Here is a 13,716-nt window from a genome sequence, read left to right as displayed (position 1 = left end):
CAATAAAACACAGGCTAAACCTCTAACCTGCACCCTTTGAAGAGCCTGCAGCTCAGGAGGTGGCCCTTCTGAGGAGCAGCATTCAGGGATCTCTCTGTCTCCTCTATGGCAGGCTAGGGCAGGAAGGGCTGCACTGAGCCCAGTGAGGCGCCTGCTGCTGCTGAGGCTGTCTAGAGGGGTGTCCTGCAGTGCCTACAGTGGGCAGGAAGTCAGCTAGAGAGTTCACAAAGACTCAGCACAGGCCACAGAAGAGAGATCCAGTGGGCCTGGGAGCCATGGACATACACAACTGAGTGAGCCCTGGGGAAGCTGTTGACATAATCTAGGTGCAACGTCACCTGAGTGGAGGAAGATGCCAGTGACATTTTTAAAATGCACTTGTTTGCTTTTATTCTTAAGCATCTTACACTCTTAAATACTCTAGTACTGCTATAATTCTTGTGTGTTTGATTCAAGTCATTTGGAGTCATTATTAAATCAGTGTGTAACTCCCTCCTCTTGGCCTGGAAGGCTTAGGACTGGGAGACTGTGAGTAGCACAATGATGGCTGTGCATATGGGGTGATGTGTAATTGCTCGCCTTTCACCAAGAGCAGTGCTTTGGTTTGGAACAAGCCTCTATTTCAAGTCCTGATTGAGGGCAACAGGGAAGGATTTTTTTCCGTAGTTTAGCTGGGAGAAGTTTTAGTCCCAAATGAGGGAACTTGCACCTCAAAAGCATAGAAAATTTACATGGGAACAATATGAACTACATTGTACAAAAGGCATCACTTTCATCTCTGTAAAATTTGTGCAGAAAATGACAAAGATATCAAATCCAGGGCCAGGGATTTAGCTCAGTGGTTCTGGTGCCTGCCTTGCAAGCGCAAGGTCCCGAGTTCGATCCTCACTACCAAAAATAAAAAGATATCAAATCGAACCTTGTGGGCATCGATGTGCACCTCTTACAGCATAGCAGGAGTCAGGTGTCCAAGGCTGCTTCTTAGATAAAGGATCGGAGCCCATATTTGCGAACACCAATATGGGACTTGGATGACGATAGTGTGAGAGTGTAAGTACCCATTCTCCTCCCCAGGATTCTCTCCCCTCACCCAGAGAAGATGGCCCAGCCAGACCGTCTCCTGATCCCACATCTCAGCCTGTCCAGCGGCACCTTCTTGCCCACCCATAGTCCAGCCTCCCTGAGGCAGCCCAGCTGGATTACCACAGTCTTCTTCTACAGTGAGAAAAGAAGATAAGACACTCCCAGCACCTTTGGTGAAGGAACCTGGCTTCTGCCCACACCAGTACTGGCCCTGAGGAGTCAGTGGTGGTCTGGTGCTTTTCTGTAATCCCACTGGGGGGATTCACTCCTGGTTGGGACTCAGGATTTTTGGCACTTCTGGTGTCAAAAGGCTGTCTTGGAGTTGTGCCATTTAATGACCAAACATGAAGCCTGTGGGATTTACGTGGGAGGGTTACCCCATGTGCCTCATGCCAGCCATTTACATTTCTTGACAAAATGAGATGTCAGCTTTCCCTGTCACAATTACTTCACCCAAATAGCAAGGAGTGGTCAAGGCTAGAAGCCAAAAGTGGCAGCAAAGGGAAGAGCATCTGGGGAGGCTCAGATTCACACATACAAGGACATTACACAAAACAGACTTGTTAAATAAAAGAGATGTTCAGAATCTACACAAACCTTAGTAAGAGCCTATAAAGATGTAAATCACAGTGAGATACACTGTGAATGAATAAGTTCCACTGACACAAAGTCCTGCCAATGGAAGAGTTGGAAACTCCCATCTGTTTTGGGAGGAGCTTGCATATCCAGCCTGGACTGGTAGCAAGTACCACCTTGCTTAGCCCAAGACAGAGGAGCTGAGTTCAGCACAGTGCATTGAAACACCACCAGTTCAGCCACAAGACTGCTGAAAGTTGATAGCAAAGACTAGGGAAAGCAAAGCACTTTGGCAGCTATATTGCTTCAGTGCCTGAGTGTGTTTATATCAACTCAGGATGGGAAGCATGGCTGTGATCCACGTACACACACTGTGGCATGGAGATGGCTGTTATCTTTAATCATTTTGACTGCCACTAAAACTCAGTTTGAGGAACAAACCATCTTGACCCTTGGACAGCCAAGAATCAACCCTGTGAACACCACAGGAGGTGGCTGTGAACACCAGGCAGGCAGGATACCACACATATCCAATACTACTGTCTAGTGCTGCCCCAAATGTCCAGAGTCGCCCCAGCATGGGTATCTGGGAAGCTGTTTGAGCTATAAAACTAATCAACGACCCCAAAGCTAGAATGGAATGTAGCCAGGCTGCCAAAGGGCCTCACAAGACTGTTGCTAATTGACAAATATCCTCTGTGAGTGGAGAGGGGTCACAGATTCGTCTGACTCAGATTCCCTAAGGGACTGGGACAACCTGAGGGACTCCTCTGCCCTTGAGAGAGAGAGTGCACCTATAGCAGAGACGTGATCTGGCCCAGCAATCTACAGCCCAATCGTGGGTCCACTTGATGAGCACAGAGGTGCTGTGCAATTGAAATAACAGCGATGTTGTGTCAATTAGTTGAAGTAGTGAGGGCAAGGGGAGCTGACCTCTAACTCCATCAAGAGATGAAATGGTAGCATACCTGATGGGTTACGGGAGCACTCGGGGAGTTCGGAGAGGCATCTATTTCCCAGTCAGAACACTGGGGACACTGCTGTGGAGGTGGACCCATTATTATAGCCAGTAACCTTCCAAGACTTCTTTGGTATGCCTCTTTTGATGTCAATTATAGCCAACTTCACTATACCTACAAATTTCTTTTATAAGTTTCACTCCTTGCAAACCTTCTGCACTTACTCTAACCTTCTAGTTTTGAGGGCAAAATCTCACCTTACAAAATTTTTTCTTATCCAAAAACATTATCTCTTTATAGCCATCTCTCTTTACATCTTACATATTTCCTTCGCTAAATCTACACTCTGAAACAATCTCACAAAATTGAAGTCTAGACAAAATCACTTTTCTTCCAACAAAATAACATTTTATGCCTTCCTATAGCTTTCTCATCAAATTAAACCCCAATTTCCCTGTATGTAGAATTACACATGCATGTTAATTCGAATTTTTTTTTTTTTTTTTGTACCAGGGATCGAACTTGGGACCTTGCGCTTGCGAAGGAGGTGGTGGCACCACTGAGCTAAATCCCCGGCCCCTGTTAATTAGAATTTTTAACCCAGAAAAAAGCAATCCTGAACAGTATTTATACACACCAACACTTTATGATTTGAATATTCCCCCATGGTGGGGGCAGGAGTTAGACTATGGCATACCTTAAATATGGGACAGGAGAGCCTGATACTGCAATAGACAGCTCTGTCATCTGCTGATGTCCTTTTGCCTTTAAGACAGCTTGTCCCTAATGAAGAATCTGCAGGACAACTTAGTAGCTTTTCTTGCCAGGGTGGCAGTTGCAGGCACTGCTCTTATACAAGCAGACCATCCCAGTGACAGTGTGTCTAAATACTTGGGGAAATAGAGCACTAACCAGGGGTCATCTTCTAGTTTTTGAATAAGGACTCTTATTGTCACCCTATATGGCTCAGAGTGACAAAGAGTGACAATGACTCCTTACCAGGCAAAGTCCTGCATCCAAATGCAGTAGAAGCCAACTGCTCCCAGAAAGGCCCAGAAGTGTTCTCTGTGCCACTTGCACTGATGTGCTTGCAGGCTTCAAGTATGGGAGGCTCAGAGTGAGGGTTAAAGAACATAGTGACCCACATATTGCACAAGCTAAATAAACAAGGCTTTCCCAGGCAGAGTTTCTGTAGCAGGTGCCCTAGAGTCCAAAAGAAGCTTCCTATTCTTTACCTGCCACATTGTGGTCACTCCAGGCTCCTCCAGGGTGAGGTGATGCCTTCTGAGCAGCCCTCTGCAGTCCAGGTATTGACTCCCTCACACAGAGGTACAGAAGTGAGTCACTGCCCAGCCAGCTCTTCCTAAGCCTGTGTGGGCACCCTCATTCTCAGTGTCTCTGTTTGCACAATATGCACACTACTTTCACCTGATCCTCACTGAGTAAATTTTGAGGGGCTCAAAAGTCACCTGAGTTGGTGGCTGAATTAAAGCACTCGAAAGCTGTGTCTTTTTCTCTAACCTCTTATCCTGCTTGCCTATTCTGCCTGGTCCCTGTTATTATACACGTTGAAAGCCTCTACCACCCAATGGCCTTGCCTCAAACTTTTGTAACCTCCCCCTGGTATCAGGCAGACTGTGTTATTAGAGCACATGGCTATTAGGGCTATCCCTTCTGCTAATGCTGGTTTGGCATTAGTAGTATTTCAGAAGGCCTCCAACAAGTGATTGTAAAATACAAAATTCTCCTCCCTTTCTTGCATTACCCCTCTGACACTTTCATAATTGACAGGCTTAACCAGATACTTTCCCATTCCTTCTGAAATAGAAGTCATAAAGTGCTCCATTCTCTCCATGTGGATCAGGTTTTCAGAGTCCCATTCAGGATCTGTACTGGGAACCACATACTCCCCAGGCCTCTTGGCATTGTGGTCTGCAGTGTTCACTCCTGATCCATTGGCTACTTCAGCAGCTTTTCTAAGAATCTGTTCTTTCTCATCAGAAGTGGAGCACTAGATTAAAAGTGCACATCCCCCCAAATCAGATAAAAAATTATACTCAACTCAAATTCAACCATAAATTTATCAGGATTCTCAGAAAAAGTACCAAATCTCTCTCTGTACTGAGCCACATTTACCACTGAGAAGGGAACATCCACTCTTGATAACATCCCTATTTCTACCTGACACTTCCAGTGATAGGAACAGATCCCCTGAGTGAAGAGGGGTGCTAGTTTGTTTCCTGGCCTCAATCCCATTGGAAATGACACTAATGGGGTAGGTGGGGCTGGTAGAAGTGAAGAGGCCTTTGCCTTGGAGGAGGAAAAAGAGGTGGCAATAAGGGGAAAGGTGCCATCGGCTGGGTTAACAGAGAGGGTGGACCCATGTCAGGTGCTGTAGGGCCCAAACTGTGAATGGGGGAGCAATATCTGCCAGCGAGGTGCCAGTTGGAGGTAGGGGTTGTTAGGATATCTGTGCCAGGTTACTGTTATAGAAGATGATCAGCCTCTTTTTCTTTAAACCAGCATACTTAATTTTCCCTACCCTGAGTTCTATCCCCAGCACCGAATGGGTATAGGTAGATTTATAGCATGTGTGACCCATAGCCATAACTCAGCTGTGTGCAGAATGAGAAAGCTTTGGAGAATGAGGAAGCAGTGGCCAATAGCCCCATGCTCTGCTCTCCCAAGTAAGGGCTGGGGTCATTGCAGACCCAACATTAGACTCCAGGAGGCCCATCAGGACACCAGGAGTCTGGCTGGGACCACCAGCCGTGGTGAACAAAGAAAAATTTCAGATGCATAGGCCCTTGTGGATGCCAGGGATAGGACTGAACCCCAAATCTGCATTAGTGAACTCTGTGGACAGCACAATGCCTTACTGCTCAAGGGAACACAAGGCCAGGGAGATTAAACTTTGCCCTTATCTTCTGCGTAATGTTTTAGAAGGATTTTCATCAGAAAATTATCTTACTTTGAACAATTCACTCCCTGCTGATGCTCAGATAAACAAAATGGTACCAGATGTCTACCAAGCCTACCGTGGGGTATCACTGTTGGACCACATCATTTCTGGGATTCTATAGCTGGGTTGGGGTTTTAAGGAGGAATCTAACAGATGGGCAAATGAAACAACGGCCCATCATTGGGGAGGTAGTGGCTGTGGAAACGAGGTGAAGAGACTCCTGGTGGTCGTCTTGTTCCTGGTCCCAGAGTGTGACAGGATGTATCTGGCATTGGCCCTACACAGCAGGAGGCCAGGATGCAGGGAGTGCCCAGCACTCCCCGAGAAGAGGAAAATGTGCCCCCACTCCTCCACCTTCCCACATTGAGGGACGATAATGTCCCTGTTTTCCAGATGAAGAAGCCACTGCAGAGAAACTGCCTGACACACCCCAGGCCCATGAATGTCACCCGATTCTGCTGCACCCCAACTGCACGCTTCATGGGCTCACTGCACAGCTGTCACTGCCCCAGGGGCTAGCTGCTCTGCTGTCCCACTGTGCATGTGGCTCCTGGACATTCGTGATGCTGTGCAGTTCCAGGTGCATTACTTACCTCATTCCATGTTCAAAGAGCCATAGGAAGTAGGCGTTAGCACCACACCCACTTCACAGCTGTGGACAAGGGGGCACTGGGAAGTTAGGGAACAAGCCCCAGGCCACCAGCTTAACCCAGGTAGACTCTGGAGCTCCCATTCCTAACCACCATAAAAATGCCATCATAATAAATAAACAAAAGGAAGAAAAACAGAAAAAATGAGAACTAAGAAATTTTAATAGCAAAAATATGTATTTTTTAATTAAAATGTAAATAAGAGCTGGGAGAAGAGCTCAGTGGTAAAGCATATGCACAACATGTTTCCAGGGCCTGAGTTCAATCCTTGGCACCAAAAGGAAATAAGTGAATACATTTTTTAAAAAAGATTAAAACAATAACAACAACCGCAACACCATAAAAGGGGAAGGAGAGAAGGCCCATTTGAATTAAGACTGGAGTATGAACTGTTTGAAAAGAAAATTAGGATTATATGTGTTATAACTAAAAATCTGTGTGGTCACCTTTTTTGGCACTGGGGACTGAGCCCACTTCGGGATCTCCTTTTGCCTGGCTCTGTGCTTGGCCTGAGGTACAAGACAGTCTCCTGGCCTCCTGAGGCCCACAGTCTCAAAGGAGCGGCACTGCCAAGAAAGCAAGGACCACAGAGCTGTTGGCACCATGAGGAGCGTCCTCACAGGGAACAGTAAGCAAGAAGGCCAAGGGTGAGCAGCAGAAGAGACCTCAGCGACTGACAGCGCACACCAGCACAGGGCGACCACACATCATTAAGAGTACTACGTCCTTTAGTGTAAGAATGGACACTAAAGTAAAGGTGATGTTATTAGTGAGAGTCTTGTGTCTATGTCACCTAAGATTTATAATTTATAATTTGAGCTGGGCACTACAGAAATAAAAGCAATACCTAAATCTCCATTTTTTTTTTACAATAATAATGTAGTATCCTATAGTTTTTAAAGATATTTCCTTACAATTATTCTCTTTATTTTATTAAAATTTTATTGTAAACAGACAACTTATAGTGGCATAAGTTTTGGGGGTACAAAGAGATGTTATTGTTTATTGATATGTTGTTAAAATGGCCCCCAAAGCCTCATGTTTGGAAGGGGGTTGGGTTATCGGGGATACTCGCTGACTTGCTGTTAGGAGTAGGAGGGTCTGGTCTAAAGATATGGGTCACCAGGGTGTGAGCTGGGAGGGTCTATTGCCTTTCCCAGCTCCCCACTTGATCTCTCTCTACTTCCTGACCCCATGAGACAAGCAGCTTTCCTCTGTCAGACCTGTCCACTTGCCTGCCTGTCTTGGAGCCAGACAACTATGGACTACACATGCGAGCCAAGAGAGATACTCCTTTAAGGCGGGTGTGTCCGGTAGTGTGTCTCATCAGTGAGGAAAGTGATTAAGGCAGATGTGTAATAACTAAATCAAGCTAATTGATGTATCCATCACCTCAAATACTTAGCATTTTTTGTAGTGAGAACATTTGACATTTACTCTTAGCAACTTTGGAATGTATGGTTCACTATTAACTATATTCATCATGTTGTGCAGTGAAGCTTAAAAAAGAAAACTTCACTCCCAGGACCCCACCCTGGCCTCTGCAACCACCCCTTGACTTCTGCTTCCAAGAGTTTGACTCTTTTAGGTCCACGTGGAACTGAGATTGTACAGTGTTTGTCTCTGTGGCTGGCACAAATGACAGCATTTCCTTCTTTCCAGGCTGAATAATATTCACCAATATCTACATCCCACATTGTCTTTCTCCAACTTGGGCTGCTTCTCTAACTTGCTCTTGTGAATAGTGCTGCAGTGGGCATGAAAGACGCATCCCTTCTGTACACTGATTGCAAACCTGCAGGGTAAATGCCCAGAAGAGGGATTGCTGAGTCTCTTCTTTTTTGGTCTGTCTCATAGTGGTTGTACAAATTCACATTTCCACTAACAGTGCACAAAGGCCCTCTGTTCTCCATAAATTCGCCAACACATGCTTTTTGCTAACAGCCCTTCTGACAAGCATGAGACAATGTGTCATTGTGGTTTTGACTGGCATCTCCTAAAGATTAGCAGTGCTGCCTATTTCCCCTTATATCTGTTGGTCATCTGTATACCTTCTTTTAAGAAATGTCTGTGGCTTGGTGTGGTGGTGCATGCCTGTAATCCCAGCACTAGGAAGGCTGAGGCAGGAGGATCGCCAAGAGTTTGAGGCTAACCCGAACTACATAGCAAGACCCTGTCTCGAAAGAAAGAAATGTCTATGAAGTTCTTTGCCCATTTTTTAATTGAGTTGTTTTCTCACTATTGAATTGTTTGGGTTCCTTATATATTCTGGATATTAGTCCTTTATTGAATGTACATCTCGAAAATATTTCCTTCTAATATCTAGGTTGTCTCTTCATATTGCTGTTTCCTTTGCTGTGGAGAAGCTTGATGGCATCATGTAATTCCACTTGTCTAATTTTGCTTTTGTTGTTTATACCTTAGGGATCAAATCTAAAGAACTCAGTGCCCAGACCAACGTCATATAGTTTTTTCCCCCTTAAATTTTCTTCTAGTGATTTTTCAGTTTCTGGTTTACATTTAAGCCTTAGTCACTGAGAGCTGATTTTTGTGTGTGGTGGGAAGTGTTTCCAGTCTTATGTATCTGGGTGTGGATGTACAGCTGCCCAGCACCGTGCTTCCCTTCATGTGCTCTCGACACCGCAGAAGAGCTGACCGGCCACGTGTGTGTGTGAACATGGGTCCTGGGCTCACTGTTTGGTTCTGTTGGCTGCTGTGCACATTTTATGCCAGTATCACACTGTCTTATTACTGTAGCTCTGCAGTATAGTCTGAAATCAAGGAGTGTGATGCTTCCAGCTTCATTATTTCTGCTATAATTTCCTGGCCTATTTGTGTATGTGTGCTTTCGGTTTGTTTGTTTTTGTCTATTTGTTTGTTCTTTGGTTTCATATGAATTTCAGGATTGTGTTCTCTATTTCTAAAAAAAATGACATTGGAATTTTGATAAGGGTTATATCCTGATATGTTATTTCATTTGATTCTCAGACAGACTGGGCATCAGATTTTATTCCTAACTTCCGGATGAGAAACCTGAGGCTTGAAGCACTGAGGATGTCTGTCTGAGGTCAGAACTCTGGGAAAGGTGAGACCAGCGCTAACCTCCATGTCCCGTAGCTGTAATCCAGAGCTGGGACCACTCCCAGGCATGCAGTGACCAGAACCATCAAAGCTTCAGCAAACACAGGAGGACCAGGTAAAGTCCTGTGATCACACATGCATCAGCACACCAGTCACAAGCGTCCTCACTGGTGTAGTTCCTGGGCCTGTGCAGCTAACTACCCATAGCCCTGATGGAGCAGGCACACTGTAGCCAGAGACGGACACTTAGATGTGTTCCAAACTGGATGACAAGAGGACTCTTCAAACAGTGAGATCACTGGGCCCTTCTTGTGTCTTTGGGTCAGTGAGAGAGGACGGAGGGAAGAGGCCCTGAAATGGACCTGTTTAGCCAGCACTGCAGGGAGCCCTGAGTGAACAAATGTGGGAAATTAATCTAAAAGCTCAACTCTATTGAAGTCCACATGCTTTGGCTCTCCTGCTGCCTGTGGAGTTGTTTGTAAATGACCCCAGTTGAATCTGCAGCTTCACCTTCTTCCCTAGATAACAAGGAAGAATGGCCTGGGTACACGGGGCTGCAGGACCTGCACCCCCCTACTCTCAGCCACATGCTGCAGCTGTGGCCAGGAGACCTGTGCAAAGGTCTGATACCTCAGCTGGCTCTTGGAATTCACAGTTTCATTCATTTGTTTTTCTTAATGCAAGGTATCTTCTTTATCAGAATTTGCTAAATCACCGCTGTGTTCTGCAAAGGAAAGTAAGGCTGCGCTTGCTGTTCTAATGCTGCTTTGGCTGGAGATGGATGTTTCTGCTCCTCCGGAGGTCTGTGACACTGGCTGCTCCCTGGAGATGGCCTGGGTTGCCCAAACCTGTGAGAAAATCTTCATGAGGCCTCACAGCCCACAGATTCTAGAGAGCCTTGGGCTGCAGGAGCCCCACCCCTGTAACCTCTTGTGTGAGTCAGCTTTCTGTTGCTGTAATAAAATACCTGAGACAATAAAATTAAAAATGGAAAAAGTTTATTTTGGCTTGTGGTTTTAGAGTCATCAGTCCATGGTCAGTTGGCCCTGGTACTCTTGGTCCTGTGGTGAGGCCGCTCAACATGGCAGAATCACATGGTGGAGGAAGCCGCCATCTCACGGTATTGAGAAACCAAGGATAGGGGCGAGGCCAGGGCTCTCCTGTCTCCTTTGAGGGCACAGCCCTAAAGACCTAACCCTCCTAGGAGGCCCCACCTTTAAAGTTCTCATCTTCTTCCAATAGGGCCACAGGCTTGGACCAAGCTTGCATTCAGCACATGGGCCTCTGGGAGACACATATGCTGACCTGCCAGTGCCACTCTGCTGAGAAGGACCAGGCTGCCGGCACCTCTTGTGCTGTTCAAGCTGTGCTGAGCCTATATAGACAGTTATTGCTCAACCACTCATGGCCTGGGACTCTCCTGCCTGTCCCAGTGCCTCTCTGCCAAGCTGCCCCACCTCAGAGTCCCTGACCTGGCCCCTCCAATCTATTTCCCACCCTTGAGTCCACCCAACAATGAACTTGGGTGTGCAGAGAGGAGCTCCAGATGACAAGCAGTGGAGGTGAGCCGACTCCCAGGCTCCTCTGCAGGTCTGTTGGGAAGGTCCTTTTGTGAATGGTGACTCCTCAGGCAGGACGCAGCAGCTCATCACCCTCAGCCAGTACTTCTTTCTCCTGTTCTCACGGAGGGGCAGATGCCAGCCTTAGTAAAAGCAACGACCTTGGCAGTGGTGGCAGAGCCTGCTTTGTCTCCTATGTGCAGCCCTTTGCCAGCCTCTCTCCCCACAGTCAAGCCAGAGGCTGGTGTTCAACAGTCCCTCATTAGGCCTCTCTTAGCAGCAAACAAACATCATTAATCTTGGCAAAGTGAGCAAAGCACATTCACCTGTCCTGGTGAGAGAATTAATGTTGTGTCAATAGGAAATTAGTGTTTACCTCTGGCCTTGACATCTTCCTTTTACTACAAAAAGCCCAAGGTGGGCTGGACTACAGTCAGAAGGGAGGAGAAAACCCAGAACATAGGAGCCAGTGGGGGTATGTGGCCCAGGAGGGCAGGTGACAGGGAAGCCTTGCTGAGAGTCAGCTGCCAATTGTGGGGAGAGGACAGAAGCCCCCAGCCTCAGGCAAGCTGTGCCTAGGGGTCAGAGATTCTCCTTGGACTGGGCCCCAGGAAGACTCGCTCCCTGGCTGGCCTGGACCAACAGGGACAGCCGATAGGAGGTGCCTCCTTTCCTACCTCTGAGCCAGCCAGCAGCATACTACACAGCTGCACAAGCTGAATGGGAAGTTGCTGCCAAAGCCGCAGCTGCTCACTGAGCACCTGCGAAGTGCCAGCCATTGTGTGGTGACCGACAGTCTTGAAAAAACCTATAAAGTAGGTGAGACATCACAGCAGAAAAGCACAGTCAGCAGCCTCAGGGGTCTACACAGATAGGAGGTAGATCTGAACCCAGGTCTGAATCCAAAGCCAGAACCCCACACACATACACACACAAGTTCACAGCAGGAAGGATCAGCCCCAGCCCATGAGGTCAAGTGTACGGAAAGCCCTTCTGTGTGCCCCAGGAATGCCTCAAGGTGGGAGAGGCAGGGAGAGGCAGGGCTGGGCCAGCCAGCTTGAGGGTGTTGGGGTGTGTTCGTGCCTATGTGCCCGGGAAAAGAAACCAAACAGGGCGATAAGATCACTCATTTCCAGAGCAAAGCACCAATTAAACACAAGGCAGATGTGAGCAAATAAAGCTGTGGCGTCCAGAGAGAAAATCAATACTAGATTATATGTTCCAGGCCAATCATATACCAATTAATATAGGGTGGGTGGGGCCAGCAGGGAGATAAGTCCTGGTGGCCAGAACGCAGGGATCACTGCGCCTGCTCTGGGGGGTGAACCTCTCCAGCTTTCCCACAATGGGGGCTTAAGCCCCAGCCTTCCCAGAAGGGGCTGGGTGTCTGGGGGCCCCTGTGTGACCAGTGAGGCTTGGGGAAGGGGATGAAAGTCACTCCCACGATGCACACTGGAAACTGGGTGGCAGGAAGAAGGGGAAGTGGGTGAAAGATGCTCTGGGGGACAGTACCCATTGGGAGGGGCAGCCCAGGCCACGAAGACAGGCTAATGATAGCTAACTCGTCCCGGAACCATTAAGGGACTTGCCCTTGGAAAGTGATCAGAAACAGGACTAGAGTGGAAAAAGCTCAGAAGTGACCAAAACCACTGGTTATTTCATCTGTGCTTTATTTAATTCGGAAAGTACAGCCAAGCAGTTAACTCATTTGCAAGGGGTGATAAGAGACAGTGGGTAGGGCTGCAGCACAGGACAGCAATGTTGATGGTGTGGTTGTCTGGCTGGAACATTCCATGGAAGGGGCTTCAGGCTTATCACTGGGGTGACAGCAGCTGCCAGCCAACAGGTAGACTTTGCCAAGTGCAGGGGAGGTGGCTTTGACACTGTTGGAAATACAAGATGAAAGTGATGTTCCAGGCTATCTGCCTGATAGCAAGGACCAGTCCTGCCCTGTCGGAGTCAAGGCAGGTGCTCCCTTCCAGAAAAACATCCCAAGGCCTGGGGCAAAAGCAGACCCAGAGCTCCTCAACAAAAAACACACAAGTGGAAAGAAGGTGTCGAATGCATGAGGAAAGGGTACCTGTTCCCAGCGGTCCCCATAGGAAGGCCCTGGACAGAGCTCCTCCTGCCCCAAACACATCTGACTCAGGAGTCCCACAAGGAGAACCTTTTTTCAAGTGGGACTTCTTCGGGCCAACGACTGTTGTGTGCCAAAAACCAAATAAACAAAAAATCCACAAAATTTTCTAGCTGAATATTTTTTTAGACATTTTGCAAGATGCACAGCCTCCCTGACAATTTTTAATGTACTAACTGCCTGGTCCAGTGAGCTGATTAATTGGTGCTGGAGAGATCAATAAAAAACAGAAAATTAAAACAATTTTAAAGTGATTAAGTAGTTTAACACCTGTCTCCCGTCACGTCAGCGCAGGAAGAAAAATAAAGCAGGTGTCGAAGGGGCCCCTTGAAGCAAGAGAATACAGCGCCTGCCTCGGAGAAATGACAAATCGCAGCCACCGGATCAATCTGTGTGCGGGCGGATGGGAAGGCACCCAGGCAGGAGGCGCTATCCATGCTCTGAGTCAGGACCAGGAGCTCTGGAGCCTGTGCTTGCCCAAGGCCAGGGTGCTGGATGGAATCGGTGGCATGGCCCTGCTCGGTGTCGGCACAGTCCAGCCCCGCCGAGAGTGCAGGCCAACTGTGGGGGTTCAAACACACCTGCAGTGCACTTCCAGGTCGATGAGGGTCACCACTGTCCTCGGGATGACCAGACCTTTCTGGAAACTCCAGCTGTTCTTCCTCCTCCCCAGGGAGACAGAAGCCCCCAACCCCCATCTTCCCCTGCA

Source organism: Heterocephalus glaber, unplaced genomic scaffold, assembly GCF_053883595.1.
Source record: "Heterocephalus glaber isolate CG9 unplaced genomic scaffold, H.glaber_assembly_v1.0 deba00001461, whole genome shotgun sequence".
Lineage (NCBI taxonomy): Eukaryota > Metazoa > Chordata > Mammalia > Rodentia > Bathyergidae > Heterocephalus > Heterocephalus glaber.
The sequence above is the reverse complement of the archived record's forward strand: the minus strand, read 5'-3'. Positions refer to the sequence as shown.